The 21,441-nt window shown below is 42.5% G+C and overlaps 1 protein-coding gene across 6 annotated transcripts in view; it reads left to right on the top strand.

Moving 5' to 3' along the window:
• Window positions 1-21,441, top strand: part of LOC118088364 (rho GTPase-activating protein 39) — an 80,861-nt gene that overhangs the window by 12,276 nt on the left and 47,144 nt on the right. For 2 of the 6 annotated variants that reach the window (XM_060277227.2, XM_088673471.1), the window contains exon 1: window positions 15,346-15,554. The exons of the other annotated variants lie outside the window; for them this stretch is intronic. The gene's annotated coding sequence lies outside the window, so the exon portion shown is untranslated. Of the gene's footprint in view, window positions 1-15,345; window positions 15,555-21,441 lie in introns of those variants that run through there. 6 annotated transcript variants of the gene reach the window in all.

The following is a 21,441-nucleotide window of genomic DNA, read 5'->3' on the forward strand; positions in this document are numbered from 1 at the left end:
AAGCCAGGGGCCCTAAAATCCTCCAGTAACAAAACCCACCATTTCCTTCAACCTCAGAACCCAATTCTGCGATTGTAATACAGTAAAATGTGTGTGTGTGTGTGTGTGTGTGTGTGTGTAGTCCCATGTGTTTCTATGTATTATTATTATTTTATTTATTATTATTATTTATACCCCGCCCATCTGGCTGGGTTTCCCCCACCACTCTGGGCGGCTTCCAACAAATAGCAAAATACATTAAAATATCACAGATTAAAAACTTCCCTAAACAGGGCTGCCTTTAGGTGTTTTCTAAATGTCAGGTAGTTGTTTCACACAACTTTGTAGGTACATCGTTCTGGTTTTATAGAATGTAGAAATCTAGTTTGAGCTTCTGAGAAAAACATGGAAATAATATAATAGCATGGACACAGGAGAATTTGGCGTGTAGTCTTTTGTAGGATGCTACTAGTGCTAAGTGAAGAATCTCCTGCAGGCTTCATTTCTCTTCTGTGGCATAACAGAGAGCATTGTTAAGTGTGGTTAAGTGTCTTTAACTCGAGGGTGATTTAAGCACATTAACTGTGCACTTGCTTATACCTTTTTTTAACTACTGTATGTATTTTTAGATGGCTCCAGGTTTAATCACTTAAAGCTTTTTATTTTGTAATCCATGATAGCAAAGTTTTAATCATTTAGTTAAAAGCACATGGGTATTTTAGACTAAGTTGAGGAAATAAAAGTGTGTACAGTACTCAATAAGGGATGTGGGTGGTGTTGTGGTCTAAACCACAGAGCCTAGGGCTTGCCGATCAGAAGGTTGGCGGTTCGAATCCCTGCAGTGGGGTGAGCTACCGTTGCTTGTTCCCTGCTCCTGCCCACATAGCAGTTTGAAAACACCTCAAAGTGCAAGGAGATAAATAGGTACTGCTCCAGCGGGAAGGTAAACGACGTTTCCATGCGCTGCTTTGGTTCGCCAGAAGCAGCTTAGTCATGCTGGCCAGCTTTAAGCCGGCTCCTTTGTCCAGTAAAGCGAGATGAGCGCCACAACCCCAGAGTCTTCCACAACTGGACTTAATGGTCAGGGGTGCCTTTACCTTTACCTTTACCTTTACAGTACTCAGTACTTCAAGTCCTCAAGACAGGCTCATCAAGGGCTGCATTATCAGTGACCTTGACAAGTCCATGCACCTGTGGAGGTTTAGCATTCTGTTTTGCTGGGATCAAGGACTACTATGTCTCTAATTAAATGGTGTCATCTCACCCCTTGCTTTTTCCTGTAAGACCAATTGCAGTCGTTAACAGTCAACAGGTTTACCACACCTGTCAGCCAATCACCCATACCCACCACCCTTCTGAGTAATATCCCTCCCCGCCCTCTCACTACCGGTATATATAAGGGTCTGGTGACTTCTGTTTCAGTGTATCTGAAGAAGTGTGCATGCACATGAAAGCTCATACCAATGACAAACTTAGTTTGTCTCTAAGGTGCTACTGGAAGGAATTTTTTTATTTTGTTTCGACTACGGCAGACCAACACGGCTACCTACCTGTAACTAGGAATCCTGTGCAAAGCCACCTTCCTGAAGCAGACCACACAAAATTCAATATGTGATCCTGGCAGTTGGGGTCAAAGAATTTCGGCTGCATCCCAGGCGTGGGGAACCATTGACCCTCCAGTTATTGCTGAACTACAATCCCAGCCATCCTTGGCCATTGGCCATGCTTGCTAGGGAAGATGGGAGTTGTAGTTCAGCAACATCTGGAGGGCCAAAGGTTCCTACACTTGCTGTCACCACATGGTTAGAATGAAAGACATGTTGCCATTGTGCTTGAAATAAAAGTGGTTTTCAGTACGGTATGTTGCTGAGTTTTCCAGTATAATCTCACAATGTTATTTTGAGCTGGAAGCATCCTTAAACGGACTGTGCATTTGTGAAACCCAAAAGGGGGATTGGGGGAAAAAGTGCTTGTTTGCATAGGTTTTTTAGCCCTCCAAAAGGGCTAAGTTGTATTGTTAGAGCAGATTTGAAAAGAAAGAAAAGGAAAAGAAAAAGAAAGGGATAACTAAAGCTATTAGTTTGACAGGGTTATATGGTTGTGTAATTAGGAGCAGTGGTCTGTGCTAGGAGACATAATCTTATTAAGCCAGCCAGGGACAAACCTGCCAGCAAAGACCTATTTGGTCATACCCATCAGACTCCACTGAAACTTAGCAACTGCAATTAATCTCTCTGCACAAGGAAGCTGAAGCTATAAAAGGGAATGTGTAGTATCTGCTAGGAAACTGCTGTGGGTAAAATGTTGTACGTGGGGCTGCACCCCACAAGAATGAAACAATAGCAGTGAATGTTTATTTAGTGAAATGGTGGTCTGATCATACATCAAGATATCTGAAATACATGGCAGTTGGCACCAAGGCCCTTTGGATGAGGTGTAGAGTTCTTTAACAGCTTGCCAGAGATTTCACAATAGCCAGCAAAGGTTTATTTTGGCTTAACACAGCAGGGAAAATGTAAATTTAGGGCAGTATGCCACTCCAAAAAGCACATAGAGAGAACTCAAAGCTCATTTTTTAAGTAAGTCAAAAATAACTTACACTTCTTTTGCCTTATGGATTTGGGACACCGTTTTCTTAAATGTAGTAGATGAAAGGAGAATGTTAAAAGTTAGGGGGAGAAGCAAAATTTTAATGGGGCATCAGTCTCAAATGACTAGGTTTATGTGCAGCTCAATTATAGAGAGGAAAAGATGCAAACACAGATGTCACAGAGTAGAGTGTCGTCTAGATCAGGGGTTCCCAAACTGTGGTTTGGAAGCTTCATTCAGGTGGTTCAGATTGAGTCAGTGAATTTGTGGTTGTGGCTAATCATCAATATTTATATTGATTTTTAATTGTATTTTTATTACTTCTTTTATGTTGTATTTTATGGTATTAAAATTTAATTTCTATGTAATTCTGTGTAATCATCCAGCATCCAGCAACACAGTTGCTACAACACAAAGATCAATAATTAAGTAGTCCACCAAGACACTCAGCAGTTTTTAAATGGTCCAGACATAGCTGCCAAGTTTTCCCTTTTCTCGCGAGGAAGCCTATTCAGCATAAGGGAAAATCCCTTTAAAAAAGGGATAACTTGGCAGCTATGGGTCCAAAGGGAAGAAAGTTTGGGAGCCACTGATCTAAATTTTTCAGCTGAAATGCTAAATTAAGGGCAGCACTATTCAAAACAAGGTAAAATGGCCTAGAGTGTCTTCTAAGGTTGCTATTACATTCATCCTGCAGCTATCACAATTCAGGGGAAGTATTCTGACTGTGTTGGAATCCCACAATCTGTACAGTCTGAAGTCATCCCTTCTGTTTGACTACTTAATGGAATAACAAAAGACTAATACGATGCAAAATCATGCAGGAACCCAACTTATTAGACTAATAAATTATTTTTCTTAATTATTTCTGACTGTACAGGTATAGATAGAGAGTACACCAGGAAGTCCTCTACTGTATTTTATGCTCTTTGCTTAAATTACTGTGGCTCTGGTTATATGTAGGTTCATAATTAAATCTGCTCTGCAGCTGTTTGTCAGACTATTTTTGTGGACCTTGTGCAAACCAGTTCTTCCTGGTCTATGGATGCACCACAAGAAATAAGATTCCTTATAAATATGAAAATTAGGCTGTGATTGCAGCCGTGTTGCAGGACCGTCTTTTGTGTCAGGTGTGCATAAAGACTAATTTCATCTTGCTGCTATGTATAGAAATACTTTGTTTGAACTCCCAAGTGCAAAGGTTTTTTTTGTTCTTCACAGACAGCCCTCTGGTGCTAAACACTATTTCAAGAACACCATGCAACAACACCTTGGGATCTAGTTATATTTCTGTAGATTATTTATAGAATAAAAGGGCTTGTAAGGGTATTGGGTCATCTGTCTCATTCTTTGAGACAGATTAAACCATTCTTAATGCTAATCTAGCTTAATTGAACGATCCTGTTTTGTTGCCTCGATGGAAGAATCTTGTTCTGTTGCCCATCTGCCCTTTCCATAATGTTTATTGTTGCCATAATGCAGGGGTCAGCAAACTTTTTCAGCAGGGGGCCGGTCCACTGTCCCTCAGACCTTGTGGGGGGCCGGACTATATTTTGGAAAAAAATATGAACAAATTCCTATGCCCCACAAATAACCCAGAGATGCATTTTAAATAAAAGGACACATTCTACTCATGTAAAAACACCAGGCAGGCCCCACAAATAACCCAGAGATGCATTTTAAATAAAATGACACATTCTACTCATGTAAAAAACATGCTGATTTCCAGACCGTCCGCAGGCTGGATTTAGAAGGTGTTTGGGCCGCATCCGGCCCCCGGGCCTTAGTTTGGGTACCCCTGCCATAATGTTTAAGATTGGTTGCTGTCTTCTGCAGTCTTAGCTTTCTTCTTTGATCTCAGCGGTTATGGACACTTTCTTTCTCCATGTTGCCTTCCCTCCAAGCTGAATCTATATTGTGCCAGAGAAAAATCACACTAATGTTCCATGTAATGTTCCAAATAATGTTCCAAGTAAGACAGGTGTGTACATAAGGCTATGTACACACTAAAGCACACAACTTACCCCAAATAATCTTAGAAATAGCAGTGTGTTAAGGGTGCTAGGAATTGTAGCTTTGTGAAGAGTAAACTACAGTTCCCAGAATTCTTTTAAAGGTGCTTTACGGAGCCATAAAATATCCTGTTTGCTTTAAAGTTGATTGATTTGCATGTTTGAAAATGTACATTTTCAAACATGCAAATCAATCAACTTCAAGCAAACTTTGGGGTAAGTTGTGTGCTTTAGTATGGAATGTACCACTTGCAGAGTGGACATCTGAAGGCAGCCCTGTTTAGGGAAGCTTTTAATATCTGAAGGACCATTGTATTTTAATATTTTGTTGGAAGCTGCCCAGAGTGGCTGGGGAAACCCAGCCAGATGGGTGGGGTATGTATAAATAAATAAATAAATAAATAAATAAATAAATAAATATTATATGGTAGTGTATGCGTGGAATTAATATTGGATTAACTAATTTGGGACTCTTGGAATCTTTTTCAGATTCCAAGTTAGTTTCAAAGATTCATAGTCCTTCAGTAGCTTCTTAAATCAGCAGATGATTAGCATGAAAGAACCCTGTAAACATGATTCTAGTACATTTGCTGACTAACCAACCCCCACAAAAGAAACCCCTTATCATTTGTTAGTGGCCTCTGTAATTACCACAGAGTATATATTTCAGTGTACATATTCATTATCTAAAGTTTCTAAATAGATAAGCCCGTGTTTCTCTTATCCATTCACAATGGAGTTTGCCTTTTTCTAGTTAGTTTGCCTAGATTAGTTACATTAGATTAACTACTAAAGAGCAACATCTGTTATGAGAAGTCATCTCTCTGGGTATAATCTCCTCTACATATTCGTGTTTCTCTGGATGCGTCTGTTAGCCACAGCATCATGCTGGCCATCAATAAACCTCTTTTGGCCCAGATGTTAACTACAGAAATAAGAAAACATTTCATTTTCATTCCATTTCACTTTTAATTTGTATACTGCCTTTCTATATTACTATACACAAGGCGGTTTACAACAACAAAATATACCACAAAGATCACACCCCTTACAATAATCTGATCCAATACAAAAAAATCTTTATAGGTAACTTTACGGTAACTTTAAACATAACTTTAAAATACTGTAAACAACTTATATCAAATAAAGCAATATTCAACAATCCATTAGAATATAATAGTACAGAACAAAATTAACTCTGAAAATATCAGCAAATAATAATTACATGGAAATTTACTCTTAACAATCACAGTAAATAATTGCTAAAGTATAATCAATAAAAGTAACAGCAAATCACAATGCATAAAATGCCACCATATATACATAACCAAATAAAAGGGTGAAATTGAGAAACAAAGACATGCAACTTATAATTAAAACAAAAACATGTTTTAATAATTGAGCAACATGCCCTCATAGGAATTTAGGCCTTTCCCTACAGTCCTTGTGGACAGGAGATGTGTTAAAAGTACCATCACAGATCCTTGCTGCCTCCAAACCTTTATGGTCTCAGAATCTCAAATTACCAGAGTTTTGTCATAATTTGTGGTGGTTAGCGGACTTCAAGCCTTTCTTGACAAAGTAACAGGTAGGTGGCCGTGTTGGTCTGCCGTGCTCGAAACCAAATAAAAAAATTCTTTCCAGTAGCACCTTAGAGACCAACTAAGTTTGTCATTGGTATGAGCTTTCGTGTGCATGCACACTTCTTCAGATACACTGAAACAGAAGTCACCTGTTGACGACTGTTAACGACTGTAATTGGTCTTACAACTTCTCTTTCCAGTGTCTCTATTCAGACCAACAGTGCCCTTCAGCTCTCTATATTGGACAAACAGGCCAAACCCTACGCCAAAGGATAAATGGACATAAATCTGACATCAGGAATCACAAGACAGAGAAACCAGTAGGAGAACACTTCATTCTCCCAGGACATTCTATACAAGATCTCAAAGTAGCTTTCTTATTACAAAAGAATTTCAGAAATAGACTGGAAAGAGAAGTTGCTGAATTGCAACTTATTACCAAACTTAAAACCATGGAGGTCTGAAGAGAGACATTGGATTCTTACCTCATTATACATGATAAAGCTATTTTTAGCCATCTCACCCCATGCTTTTTCCTGTAAGACCAATTGCAGTCATTAACAGTCGTCAACAGGTTTACCACACCTATCAGCCAATCACCCATTCCCACCACTCTTCTGAGTAATACCTCTCACCACCCTCTCACTATATATAAGGGTCTGGTGGCTTCTGTTTCAGTGTATCTGAAGAAGTGTGCATGCACACAAAAGCTCATACCAATGACAAACTTAGTTGGTCTCTAAGGTGCTCCTGGAAATAATTTTTTTATTTTGTTTCTTGACGAAGTGTAGGTCAGGCTTCCTCAACCTCAGCCCTCAAGATGTTTTTGGCCTACAACTCCCATGATCCCTAGCTAGCAGGACCAGTGGTCAGGGATGATGGGAATTGTAGTCTCAAAACATCTGGAGGGCCGAGGTTGAGGAAGCCTGGTGTAGGTTGATGCTGCATAGTTTATACGCCAGAGTTCATTGCTGTGCAGAAACTATCAGAGTTGGATGAGCCAGTGTAAGAAGCTTGGGTGAAATGGTGATGCCTGCTAAAGTGGTAGTTGAACATTTAAAAGAGTGCACTCTCCCCTATTTAGAGGTAACTGAAAAGGGCCATATTTCCTCAGAATCAGAGCTGGCTAGCTATAGCTGCAACTGAATAGAACAGTTACTGTCTTGGCAAGTGGCCATTCAAGACACAGTCAGGAAATTCTAACGGATGCAGCATAACCTCAGCTGCTAACACTTTGTTGCCACTCACTTTCTTTTTACACAATGCATTTCCATTCCTTCTGGGATAGACTTGTTTGAAAACCAGTCAAAAGAGAAGTTATATTTCAGATGCTGCCCTTTGCATTCCTTGAGTTTTGGACTGCATAAAGTGCCAAATTGAAGCCAAGACATCCATACCCAGGACAATTAAATGGAATGTGTTTGTTTTCCAGCCTGGCATTGAAATATGAAGACATTACAGTGGTGCCTCGCAAGACGAATTTAATTCGTTCTGTGAGGCAATTCGTTTTGCGAAAAAATCATCTTGTGAATCCCATAGGAATGCATTGAATTATTATAATTTTTTGCTCATAGGAACGCATTAATTGCATTTCAATGCATTCCTATGGGAAACCGCGATTCGCTAGACAAATTTTTCACAAAACAAATTCGTCTTGCAAGGCAACCTCCGATCGCAAAACTCATTCGTCTAGCGAAAAATTTGTCTAGCAGGGCATTCGTCTAGCGAGGTACCACTGTACTTAAACACACTTGTGCTTGATTCTGTCTGAACTTGAACTCAGCGCAAGGGGTAGGGAGAATGGCTGGAAGGGGAGCAGAGAGACTGGCAATGAATTTATTGGCCCAGCACTATGCAGTGAGTGGAGCTTTGAATTTGTAAGAGAGAATGTGCCCATACTTTACTATCTCTTCATTTTGTGATGCAGCAACCCATAGAAAGAGTTTTGATAGCTTTCACTTGGAACTGTTGTCTAGTGGAAATACTGTAATACATATGAAATTTAGGCTGTGTTTAAGCCACAGCTTCTAGTACTGCATAATTTAAGTTTTAAACTAGAAGCAGTGTCCAAAAAAATGAAGGTGCACAAATATGTGGGGGCTTGCATGATCTGTGTTCCAGCTAATCTCCTGGTCTGCAGTTTAGACCAGGGGTCCCCAGACTACGGCCCCCGGGCCGGATGCGGCCCAATTGGCCTCCCAATCCGGCCCGCGACGACGCCCGCTGCCGCCGCCCGCTCTTACAGCGCGCGGCGGGGCGGCGATATTCAAAATCGGCAAAAAATTGCCGAAAATCCTTTGTGCGCATGCGTATGACCCCAGAAGAGGTCATTCCTGATGCACTTCCGGGTCGGGGAAGGCCCATACGCATGCGCACAAGCGATTTTCGGCGATTTTTTCCGACCGTGTGCGTGTGCGCATGCGCACGGGCGCGCACTCCCCCACCCTCCGGCCCGCTGCGCGCGCACTCCCCTGCCCTCCGGCCCGCCACGCGGCCGGCGCGGCGGGCACCGGCCCGAAGCCCGGTAAGTTCTTGGGACCCCTGGTTTAGACTAATAAGGATCAGCACAGCAAGATTTGGCCCAGTCCCTGTTGGCACATCATTGATATTGGGTTTGCTGAATAGGTGCAGCTGACACCAAGGAAATCTGGTTAGAAATGCGTTTGAGAAAGCTGAGAGGAATTGATCTGTGTTGTCCTTCACATGATAATTGTAAATGTTATGCAGTCGGCTGATCACCGTTGCTTTGATATTTTTGTCATGTGAGTTGTTGAGAGAACGTCAGTGGAAGCGGCATATTCTATAATAGAAAGGGAAACTTTCCTATTATAGGTTTTAATTCAAAAGAACACAAAAAGAGCCTGCCAATGGCCCATCTAGTCCAGCATCCCTTTCTCACAGTGGCCAATGAGATGGCTGTGGGAAACCTGCAAGCAAGACTACTTGAGCACAACAGCTCTCAGACTTGTGATTCCCAGTACAGTAACTGGTATTAAAAGGTACCCTGCCTCTGACAGTGGTGATAGAACATAGCCATAATGGCTCATAGCCTTTGATAGCCTGGATAGCTCAGTTGGTTAGATTGTGGTGCTGATAACGCCAGGTTGCAGGTTTGATCCCTCTATGGGACAACTGCATCTTCTTGCATTGTTGGGGGACTAGATGATTCTTAAGCTCCCTTCCGACTCTATGATAGCTTTATCCTCCATGAGTTTGTCTAATCCTCTTTTAAAACCATCCATGTTGATGGCTGTCACTGCTTCATGTGGGAGCATGATCTGTAGTTTAGCTATGCACTGCATGAATAAATACTTTATTTTATCTGTCCCAAATCTTCCAACATTTATCTTCATTGGGTGTCCACAAGTTCTAGTCTTAGAAGAGAGGGAGAAAAACTTTTTTCTATCCACTTTATTCACACTGTGCATAATTTTATAAATTTCTATCAGGTCACCTCTTGCTTGCCTTCTCCCTAAACTAAAAAGTCCCAAAATGCTATAATATTTTCCATAGGGGAGTAACTCCACCCCCTTGATAATTTGGGCTGCCCTTTTCTGAACCTTTTCCAACTCTGCATTTTCCCTTTTGAGGTAGAGTGATCAGAACTATACACAGTATTCCAAATACAGTCACGCCATAGATTTGTATGATGACATTATGATATTGGCGTTTTTTTGCTTCTCTCTGTTCCACCAGGTTTCTGTTGTTCACACTATATCAGTGCCATCCTCTAAGACGAAGCGCTCTGGTTCACCCATCTTGGCTCAGAGGCTTCTAGGATTAGCATATAAACACTTGTATACAGTCCCTCCCCAAATGTCCTTGGCACTTTCGATTTGATCTGTGGTGCTTTGTGTTGCCAGTTAACTCTGGTCAACAATCAAGCTGTGTTGTGCTTGCCTGCTGTGGGATAAAAAGTATTGTTCACCCCAACACATGTTTCTTCTTCTTCTTCTTCTGCTCAGTTATCAAATGTGCTCTTGTTTGAAAATAGATCTGTTAGTCACAATAAAAATATCTGAAAACTGGATGCAGAATTTAAACCCCAAGGTATTCCACCCGAGCCTTTAAAGTAGCAGTTTTACTTATGTGTTTGTGTCCTGCAATATAAACAATGACCACTATGTTTAGATTGGTTTGTTTACGGCAAATGCTGAAGAAGCCCATAGTTTGAAAATGTTTTGCTAGACCTACACCTTGTGCCTTTCATTTGTCCATTTATTAACCTCTCTTTGTTTATGGAACAAACATTTATGTCACATTATTCAGGGCAGTTTTGTAAACAGATCTTTGCTTTTTCGTTTGGTTAGCCATTTGGCTTCCTTTCTGCAGTTTAGCACCATCAGGAAAATGGTTGTTCTTCCCCCTGTTCAAAAGTCACAATGTGCCTCTATTTGGATTTACAAAGTAATTGGAAGTTGAAGGAAACATGTAATTTTGGATCCTTGTGGACTAAGCAGTTTTCTCCTTGTTGTTTGGCTTATCGCCAAATTTCTACACTATCCCAGAGTTGTAGTGATTTAGTTGAGTCACACTTAACAAGCTTGGGCAGCTAATATGTTCAAGAGTGCTCGGCTTTGAGAGACAGAGGGAAACAACTGTGGATAGGGACAGCTGCAATCTGAGAGAGTTCCCGAAAAATGAAACTACATAAGTTGCAATGAAAACAACATTTATCTTTGTTTGATAGGTTTAATGACTAGTCTCTTGTGGACTTTGCTACCTGAAAAATAGCCAAATCCTTCCCAAAGTACACACGTATTTGCAGGTTTTCAATGAGCTCTCTCTTTTGGCTCATAAAAGGCTGGAAACTTCAAAATCCCAGAAAGAAAGAAAAAAGACAGAAGGCTATTATTTGCTGATAGCAGATGCTGAGGAATGTCACACAACATTTTGGTTTGTTCTGGGACTTGAATTTGTAACTTCAGAGTCAGTGTCTTTTAACTGGCTTGCTGCAAATTTTTACTCTGTTGAAGTTAAGTCTTCCAGAATGGAAAGTACATTTCCTGCAAGACTGAGTCCCAGGCCTTTGCATGGAGCATATGCAAAGTGGTTGTTTTGTTTGAAGGTATGTTTGGTAAATAGAGGGCTTTGGCAGGGAAGCAAACAACTGACTCTTTGGCATTTGGATAATGTGTGGGGTGTTCAGAATAAAAAAAAGCTACAATAGTGTCCCTTGCAGAGCAACTGCAAATTAGACAGAGCCATGCTACAGTAAATAACCCATGCCTAGTTCATACTCTGCATTAAAAGAAACTCCAGACTTTATACAGTGGTACCTCGGTTTAAGAACTTAATTCATTCCAGAGTTCCGTTCTTAACCTGAAACGGTTCTTAACCTGAGGCGCACTTTCACTAATGGGGCCTCCTGTTGCTGCTGTGCTGCTGGCGCACGATTTCCATTGTTATCCTGGGGTTCTTAACCTGGAGCAACCACTTCCTGGTTAGCGGAGTTTGTAACCCGAAGCGTCTATAACCCGAGGTACCACTGTGTTGGGAATCACTATTGGAATATACAAAGGATGCCAAGCTGGAAATAAAAGCTGTGTCTTCTAAACACAGGAGGCTTTTTCAGGTTTAAAAGGTAAAGTGACCCCTGACCATTAGGTCCAGTCGTGACTGACTCTGGGGTTGCGGCGCTCATCTCGCGTTATTGGCCGAGGGAGCCGGCGTACAGCTTCCAGGTCATGTGGCCAGCATGACAAAGCTGCTTCTGGCGAACCAGAGCAGCACACGGAAACGCCGTTTACCTTCCCGCTGTAGCGGTCCCTATTTATCTACTTGCACTTTGACGTGCTTTCGAACTGCTAGGTTGGCAGGAGCTGGGACCGAGCAACGGGAGCTCACCCCGTTACAGGGATTCGAACCGCCGACCTTCTGATCAGCAAGCCCTAGGCTCTGTAATTAAGCAGTACAGTACTGTATATGTATTGTTGAAATGCTGCCGCTGCTGCTGCTACTACAGGGGATTCAAACCGCCGACCTTCTGATTGGCAGGTTTACTTCCATAAATTTAAAGGTAGGTTTAAAAAACAAGAACAAAAGCTGACACAATAATTAAAATCCTGTATCAAATGACATGTATATGACATTTTAGAACATAAGCAGCCCAGTTTGTAATGTTTATAGTTGATATAAGATGGGCCTAAAATCAGGTTTACTGCTCATTTTAATTTATTTACCGCACTTAAACCCCGCATTTCCTCCAAGGATTCGAAGGCAGCATACTGTATATAGTTTCCCCCTCTGGTTTTTCCTCACAAATAACCTGTAAGGTAGGTTAAGAAGTAGTACTGTCTCACAGAGGCGGAGCTAGCTGCTCCAGCACCCGGAGCACTGCACATGCTGTGCACCCAGGGGCGGGGCTAGTAGCCCGTGGGGGGCGGGGCGAGTGTCCCGGGGTGCCACCTGTGGTGAGCGTCCCAGGGAGCCAGGGCAGCAATGTCACCCTCCCTCAGGGATTACACCTGGGGCTGGTCGCACCCACCACACACCCCTTCCTCCACCAGTGCTGTCTCAAGGTCAGCTAGTGAGCTTTGTGGTTAGGAGGGAATTTCAGCCTGGGTCTTCCAGTCCTGGCCTAATACTCTAAAACCATTTGAAAGTTGTTTTTCACCTATAATGACTTTATCCAGCCTTGCCAATAGTTCAGGAAATATTTGTCTGTGATCTGGTCCTGCGCCCAGGAGGCGCATCACTTTAAGTGCCCCTGTTTCCACCCAGGGAACTCTTCCTTCATTATTTGAAAGTAAGTGAGCTTTGGCTTGAATATTCAGGGGAAGTTGTGGGTGCTAATTCTGTCTGGTCCTTCTCTTATCTTGGGCAGTCATATCACAGCACCTCCTGCCTATGTGCACACACCACCTACCTTTGCCTGTTTTTTATTGGTCAAGTTCCCCATATTTTCCAATCAAACTCCCTCCTGAAAACACTGGGGGAAAGGGTGTGGATTTTATTTCACAGTGATATCACAGTAACTCACATAATGCTTTTTCAAAAGTTACCAGATTTTCAGGTTTATTATTATTATCATTATTTTATTTATTAGTCGTTTAGAGCCAGTGTGGTGTAGTGGTTAAGAGCGGTAGACTCATAATGTGGGGAACTGGGTTCACGTCTTCCGCTCCTCCACATGCAGCTGCTGGGTGACCTTGGGCTAGTCACACTTCTCTGAAGTCTCTCACCCTCACTCACCTCACAGAGTGTTTGTTGTGGGGGAGGAAGGGAAAGGAGAATGTTAGCCGCTTTGAGACTCCTTAGCGTAGTGATAAAGCGGGATATCAAATCCAAGCTCCTCTTCTCCTTCTTTATACCACAAAGGTCTCAAAGTGACTTAAAAAAGCCACATATATATCTCAGTGAGTTGAGTGCATGCTTTGCCAGCAAAAGAAGCCAAATTCAGTCCTGGTATCTCCTGGTAGGTTAGGAAAGCCCTGTCTGTGAAACTCTGGAGAGCTGCAGCCAATCAGTGCAGACCATACTGAGCTAGGCGGACCAATAGTCCAATTTAATATATGGCAGCTTTCTGTTTTCTACGACTTGCCTGAGAAGCATGTACTCTCAGCTGTGTACCCTCATTTTGTCTCTGCAGGGAGGAGCTAATAGGTTGTGTGTAACGTGGTAGCTTTCCTTGACATTTAAATGTGTGTTGTTATATTTTTAGTGTACAGTATTGCATTTATGCAAGATGGATAGCAGGTTTTGTAATCTATATATATAAATGTAAACTGGCCATGTCCGTTAGTATCTACTTTTCACCAAAACCGCTTGACCGATTGCGTTCAAATTTTGACAATGCCGCATGTGAATATGAGAGTGATCCTGTACCATTTTCGAAGACAGATGTCACACCTTTGCCAGGTAAAACCCCAAAAACCCAGTGTTTCAAAACACACCACTCAGACAAAAATGCATGCTGGGAAAAGAACCAGGGTGCAAACCAGCGCCCTCTAGCGGCAGCTACACTGGTACTGCACCTATAAAACCTTCCCTCTCAACAGCACCTCTGCTCCCATTTACATACTAGGCCAAAGCCTTTACAGACTAGGCCGAATGGAAGTACTGACTCCCCTGGGTGGGGGTTGGGGGGAAGGAGGGGACGGGATAGGTCAGGACACGGTGGGACCAGTCACAGGGATGAGCCGGGGGTGGGGGGAAGAGGGGGCGTGATACATCATGGGTCGGGATGGGGGGGAATCGCAGGGATAAGCCGGGGGTGGGGGGAGCAGGGGGCGGGATACATCATGGATCAGCACAGGTGGGGGCAGTCACAGGAATTAGCCACAGCAACGCGTGGCAGGGTCAGGTAGTGATGGATAAAATGCTGATGGTTGTTTCCTACAACGTCCCTACTTTTGTTCCCGGCGGAGATGGCAGGGGGTCCTGTGTTCGCACTCCTTGTTGTTGTTCAGAGCACACGCTGCACTGTAATACAATCTATGATGGTCAAAATAGTTTGCAGCTGTGTAGAGACTTGGAAGGTTTAACTAATTACACAAGCAGCTTGTCCAGCACAGAAAATCTATTTATAAAATTCAGTTGTATCCCTTACAGTCTCATTCATATTGCAGCTGAGTGACAGGGCCTGATGCCAAATCACCTGAGCAGTTTCTGAGGTTATGTGTGGCTTGTCTGGATAGTTCCTAACCTGATTGGCTATGATTCCAAAGAAGCAGGCAATGGTCACTAGATGCTGCCCTCCATACAAACACTTGAAACATCAGCCAGCAGCACTGAAGAGAGGGGAGTTAAGAGGGAAATTATTTAAAACAGCAGCTCCAAATGACAAAGACCCAGATTGTCTAGATTCAAATAACAGCAACCTGCCTTGATCAGAATCTCCTGAATGCTACTAAAGAATTATGGGCACATCTGTGTTCTCAAAAGAAGAATATTGTTTGTGCATGATGAGTAGCATTTAGCAGCTGTTCACCTTCCAGCAGTTCAGAGGAGCGTGACAGCAGTGGAAGGACATCAAGCCCCTGGGCACTATCCAGTATTCCAGGAATTCTGGTGGAACTTTATTTGCTTCAGTCAGACTCTGGCCTGTTACCTTTTCATTCAGTACTGAATCTCGCTTGTGCGGTTGGGGGGGGGGAGTTCTAAGCATACCTTCTCTGTTCCAGTTGAACTAGGACTCTGGACACATTCCTAAGGACTGGGCAAGGGAAATGAGCTTTGCCAGGGCCAGTGTGGTATTTATATTTAATGTGCAGGAGTAAGAGTGAGAAAGTAAGATCCACAAAAACCCTTAGAAGATTCTGGATGAATAGACTAGGACCACAAACTGGAGGGGTGTGGGAAGGTGTGGTCAGTGGGAGCCAGGATCAGGAACCGCAAGAGCAAGATAAGAAGCAAAAGGGAGTTGGAGCCAAGGTCAGCAGGCACAAAGGTCAGTGTGTGTGTGTGTGTGTGTGTGTGTTCTGTTGAGTTTTGCTGATTCCCCCCCCCCTTTAAATCATCTCCCACAGAGGTGGTGGGAGGGGAGAGAAAGGAGACATTCTGCAGTTCGATGATAGTGTTTTTGTTCTTTGCTTAATCCCTTCTGGCAACATGTTTGCTTTTCTGTACAGTTTTTGCCCCCTTGTTTGGAAATTAGCGAGTGGTAGAGATTTCATTTGCTAGGAAGGTAAGCTTCTCTGTACATGTCTATTATGTGCGAAGAACTTGATGTTCAAATAATTCCTTCAGTGTAAATCCCGTTTGTTCCAAAATTTGCTGCTGGTGTTTCCGTTAAACCTTCTAGTAACACCTACCTGAAGAATCATAGTCATACAAAACACATGCTAAGGCCTCGGACAATAACAATAATCTGGAAAAACTTTGGTATTGCATCAGCTCAAGGTTTTAATCGGCAGATAAAATTCCTTTAGTAGGCTCTCTGTCCCACTTTTGGCTTCAAAGGGGGAGGCATACCTGCCAAGTTGCTGTCAGAGAAATAAGGGACCGGGCGGAAGTAGCAGACTGGAAGTAGCGCTGCCGCCATTTTGGAACTGGGAGGAGCATGCTCAGAAGTGACTTTTGATGCTGCTTTGCCCAGTTCCAAAATGGCCACCATGCCAGAAGTCGCATTGCAGCCATTTTGGAACTGAGCAGAGCAGCATCAAAAGTCGCTTCTGAGCATGCTCCGCCCAGTTCCAAAATGGCCACCGCGCCAGAAGAAACCGGGGGGATCCGTTTTTCAGCTAGGAACAGCTGAAAAAATGGGGATTTCCCAGGGAATACGGGAGACTTGGCAGCTATGGGGGGAGGCAGACAAAGATGCAAGAATGGAAGATCAGATCCAATATAAGGCAGGAGAACCTAGAATCAGTAATTAAATAAAACAATGTTGGGGAAAAGATTCTTGCATTGCAGGGGGTTGGATGACCCTTGTGCTCCCTTCCAACTCTACAAATCTATAATTCTATGAAATCCACAGTTTTCTGGGAATCCTTTTCTGTGTCCAAATAATCAGCTACAGTTTAGTTAGGCAGGTAGAACAAGTCCCAGCAGTTGAGGAATGAAGCATTCTGAAATCATTAGAACTAGGCAAATATGTCCAAGTATAAAGATTCTGATTCTATTCCCCCCCCCCCCGGAAGCTGACTACATTAGTCTTTGCTGACCACGTTAAAGGGACACAGGCTGAAATCCTATTCACACTTGGGATAAGCCTCACTGAACCCAATGGGATTTATTTCCAAGTAGCTACACATAAGATTGCACTCTGAAGCAGAGTGGTAGAGTGCATTGTACCACTTGCCTATAATATGTAGTAGAAACCATTTCTTAATGTTTGCATTAAATACCTCCTGCAAGTAAAAGTGACTAGCATATAATAAATGTTCACACAACCAAAAGTACTGTACTATATATTATGTATATGAAACCAATGGTCATTTCCCAAAGTTTTCTTGTGACCCAGGCTGGAAAGTATTTTCCAATAAATGTCTCTTTGAGGTATTGTAGCATATGCTGTATATTTTCTATTCTAATCTTCTCTGTGTTAAGCAAGAAAGCTCATACCTATGACAAACTTAAGGTAAAGGTAAAGGGACCCCTGACCATTAGGTCCAGTCGTGACCGACTCTGGGGTTGCGCGCTCATCTCGCATTATTGGCTGAGGGAGCCGGCGTATAGCTTCCAATTTCAATGGGAGTACAGCATTTCAAAAATCCAGCTCTGGAGCAGGTCCCAGGCTTTTTGAAGCTGTCAGCCCAGAGACATACCCTGGGGCTTCTAGAGCTTGTGTTCATAACAACATGCAATTAAACTAAGGATGGGTTGTTTGCGAACCTGGCTGCATTTCCCCTTGTTTTTCTTATTACTTAGGCTCTTGTGTGAATCCTGGTCTTCAAAAGTTGAAGGAGAGGCGAGTGTAAGGCACTATGCTGTGTGCCTTACCTCATAAAAAACCCACTCTGCCCAAGAGCTTGCAGTACAGAAGTTGATTAAAGGAGAGAAGGGCAGAAATCAATGTATATTTTCAGTGCTTACTCTGCATAAGTACTCACAGACCTCACAGAAAATATACACTAGTTTTCTGCCCTTATGTCTTTTTGCAATGTAGGACAAAGCAGTTGTGTTTAATTAATTTATGCCTATTGGACACAGTATGTGGATATCTTACTGCAAATATACCCTTTAGTGCACCTCATTCAGTTATTCTATAATCAGCCCTGCAGATAAGTTGTACAGTGGTACCTCCGGTTGTGGACGGGATCCGTCCCAGAGGTTCAGTAAGATCCCGAGGTTTCCGCAACCTGAGGACCGCTTCTGTGCGTGCATGCATGGCGAAACCCGATAAAATTCTTCCGGGTTTGCCATGCACGCATCCCGAAGTTTATGTAACCAGAGGGTTATGTAAACGGAGGTTGGACTGTATTGGTTATTCAAAGATGTAGAGTTGCATAGGAATACAGTAAGCTTCTGTATTGGTTTGCTTTGTGGGATCAAGGACACAGTTCTCCTGCATACTGTATATCTTTTCTCCTTATGTGAAATAGATACATAACAACTAGGACTATTTTGCCTTACAATTGCCTTAGATAGCTGGGTATTTACTGTATTATTAATTATAATATCACCAGGCTGTACTTGTACGTAGTGTCTCTGCAGGCACATGTCTCAGATTATTATATATATAATATTTCTACTGAGCAGAAGTTGGCATTGTCAAGGCCCATCATTGGGCAATTGTGATCACAGAGCTATGATGGGGAACCTGTGGTTCTCCAGAAGTTGTTGGACTCCAGTTCCCATCAGCCACGACCCTCATGCCGAATGGTCATGGAATTGGAGTCCAGTATCTGGAGGGCCACGGGTTCCCTACTCCAGCATAGAGATTTCAGTCTCTGAGTAGTCCAGCACAACAATGGGAATGCAAATCTCTCCATTCCCTCAGTGTGTGTGTGTGTGTGTGTGTGTGTGTGTGTGTGTGTTTTTCCTTCTCCTGAGCTGCAGCTACAAATAAGCTAGGGCCAGAGGGGGAGGCCTTCAACACTGCTTTTTCATGCCTGAATATATATCATAGACAGAAATAATACGTGCCGTATCCCTATATGGGCATGTCCTCAGTATGTCTGTGTTTGTGGGTCTGCCATGCCATGAGGCTCTTGTAGGGTTGGCTGAAGAAAGGTTGGCTACCCTTGCTCTAGTTAACAGTATTCTATATTTTTGAAGAACAGAAATATATATATGCGCCTAACTAAACAAACTCTGGTGTATTTTGATGATACTTATTTACAAAGGCAACGGACATTTTGTGAAACTGGCTGCAGTTATATTTACTATGGTTTCTCTGTAATTTTCCTGACAATGTGCATGATAAGTGTGGGCATATATATAATTGCTTGCTTTAGGGGTTTCAAATTATAGCTTTTCCTGGTTTTGGCAGAAAATCCAGACAGAGAGTATCATGATGGTGGAAATAGAATTTGTTTCCCTCTAGGAACTGACCATAGCAGCTGGTAAAGTTGTATGGCAAAATAAAGTGTTCAGAGAGAGCACAAATTTGGAGACCTCCTTGGAGGCCTTTCTTAAATCTCAGTGTTCATATATTTATTGTTCCAGGAACGGGGCATGACTTGACCAGGGGATCCAAATGAAAGCAGATGCAGGTTAGATGTTTTGCTATACTGTATTGTACGGCAGTATATTTAGGACACTGCTAATATACTGGATGAGAGGATTGTGCCCCCTTACATCTTGTCTCTTACCAAGAGAATAAGCACCAGCATTGGATCACAGTAAAGGATAAATGCTAGAAACTGAAAGACAGGTGTTCACTAGTTCCACCAGTTTGAAACATTATTACTGTGTATCCTTGGAGCCTGTGTATTTTAAAAGGCAAGACATTTTCATGTAAAAAAACTATTATTATCTCTGGCAAAAAAACAAAAAAAAAACCTTCATTAGCTTCTTTCTAAGTATATCTTTAAACAACATTGGCAAGACTATGTCTCCAAAATAGCACTTACCTAGATTTCTAGGTTCTCCCATTTTAAATGTCTTTCTTACGTTAGTCCTGCTTTCCCCTTTATTATAGGGTTGGTTTTTTTATGAACTTGGGTTGACTGCAAAGGTTAGATGCCTAATTTAGGAACCCCTCTTTAAATGTTAATCCATCTGTACAGTAGCTCTCTGCATTTGTTTTTCAACAGCCTGTTCCTAAAAAAGCAAAACTGGATGTCTTTTTACTTCCCAACCCACTATACTGCTTGTTACTTACCTGAGGATGTTGTAGGAGTTCCTAAACTGCAGTTTTCTATATTGTATAGCACTGTTTGTATTAAATTTTGTTTGCAGATCATCTTTCATTTCTGCTGCCATGTGGGTGTCAGCTTAAAATACTTCTGAAATAAAGGTTTACTATGCTTCTCTGATGGGACTATTTTGTGTATTCAAACCAAAACAACTGAATACAATTTGCAGCATAAAATGCTTCCATCAGAAAGAAGCATAAAGACAGCTGACTAAAAGACACAGAACACCAAGCATGGTTTATAACAATAAGACTTTTGTGTGTGAGGGGGGAGGTGACAATTTCAGCACCAGGGCACCACCACCAAGAAGCCCTCATTTTAGTACTCACTCATTTTACTTCACTTGGGAAGTGCTTCTGGAACAGAACCTAAAGAGGATCTCACGATGTGGATTTAAAAAATGGTATTTCAGGTATCCTAGTCCCAACTTGTTAAGGGCTTTTAAGCCGAAAACCAGCACTTTAATCTTGGGCCCAGAAATGAACTAGAAACTAGTGCAGTTAGTGAAGCACTGGCGTCAGGGCCGTCTCAAGCAGGTCGGGCGCCCTGGCGCTGAGGCGTGGAGATCGCTCCGGTGCCCTCGCAGCGCGCAGCACGGCTTCCGCGCGGCTTCGCCACGCAGCGCCCCCCCCCTGCCAGCCCGGCGCCCCCGGGACTATACCTAGAGCCGGGCCTGACTGGCGTCATATAGTCACATAGCCCAGGCCCAGTTCACAATCTCACAGTTCTTGTTTGGGCCACCTGCACTTTCCAGACAGTGTCCAAAGCGGCCTCCTGCAGAGCACATTCCTAGTCTGCATTCTGTTTCCAAAGTAACCATCCAAATGATTCTTGAACCTTGCAAGCAAGGCTTCAAGTCACTGGTTACCCTTTGTTAACCCATGGATTGCAGCTTGCTGTTGGCATGGCAGTGCAAAGGACAATTTTTTAATTTGTAGCAAAAGTGTGTCAGAACTAACCTACTAGGTATGTGTTTCTGAAACGTTCCATTTCATAAATACAAGCAGCTATTGTGGAAACAGCAAATAAACCTCTGGCATATCAGCATTTTTATTTAATTTCCCTTGTGATTTTGGAGAGCAGTCCATTTTGAGCACACCATTTGTGGTCCTTGGGTTACAGTTTAAGAATTACCGGTGTATTGCACATGTAACTTCACCTTATTTGCAAGGGACAAAGCAGAGTGTTTCCTCCTTATAATCAATTGTCTGTACAGAGCTCACCTACAAAAGCAAATCCATAAGCATTCTGAAGGGTTACAAACACAGTTGCTAAAACCTTGGAATTCTTGGTTGCAAGTAAAAAATAGGTATAAAAGGGAAATTCCTGGATGTCAAGATCAAAGTTTGGGGCAAGTACTCTTTGGTGAGAGAACCCCAACGGAGATTAAAAATCACAAAATATGCAGCAAAGTAAAGCATGGAAGTATAGGTTGTTAGACCTTTAAAATATGCCCTTCCAATATCCTTCCAAAGTTTTCCTCTTCCCCTAGCAAAAGACCATATGTTTGGTATGTTAAAAATGATAAACTTA

This window comes from Zootoca vivipara, chromosome 7 (assembly GCF_965207765.1).
Source record: "Zootoca vivipara chromosome 7, rZooViv2.hap1.1, whole genome shotgun sequence".
Taxonomy (NCBI): domain Eukaryota; kingdom Metazoa; phylum Chordata; class Lepidosauria; order Squamata; family Lacertidae; genus Zootoca; species Zootoca vivipara.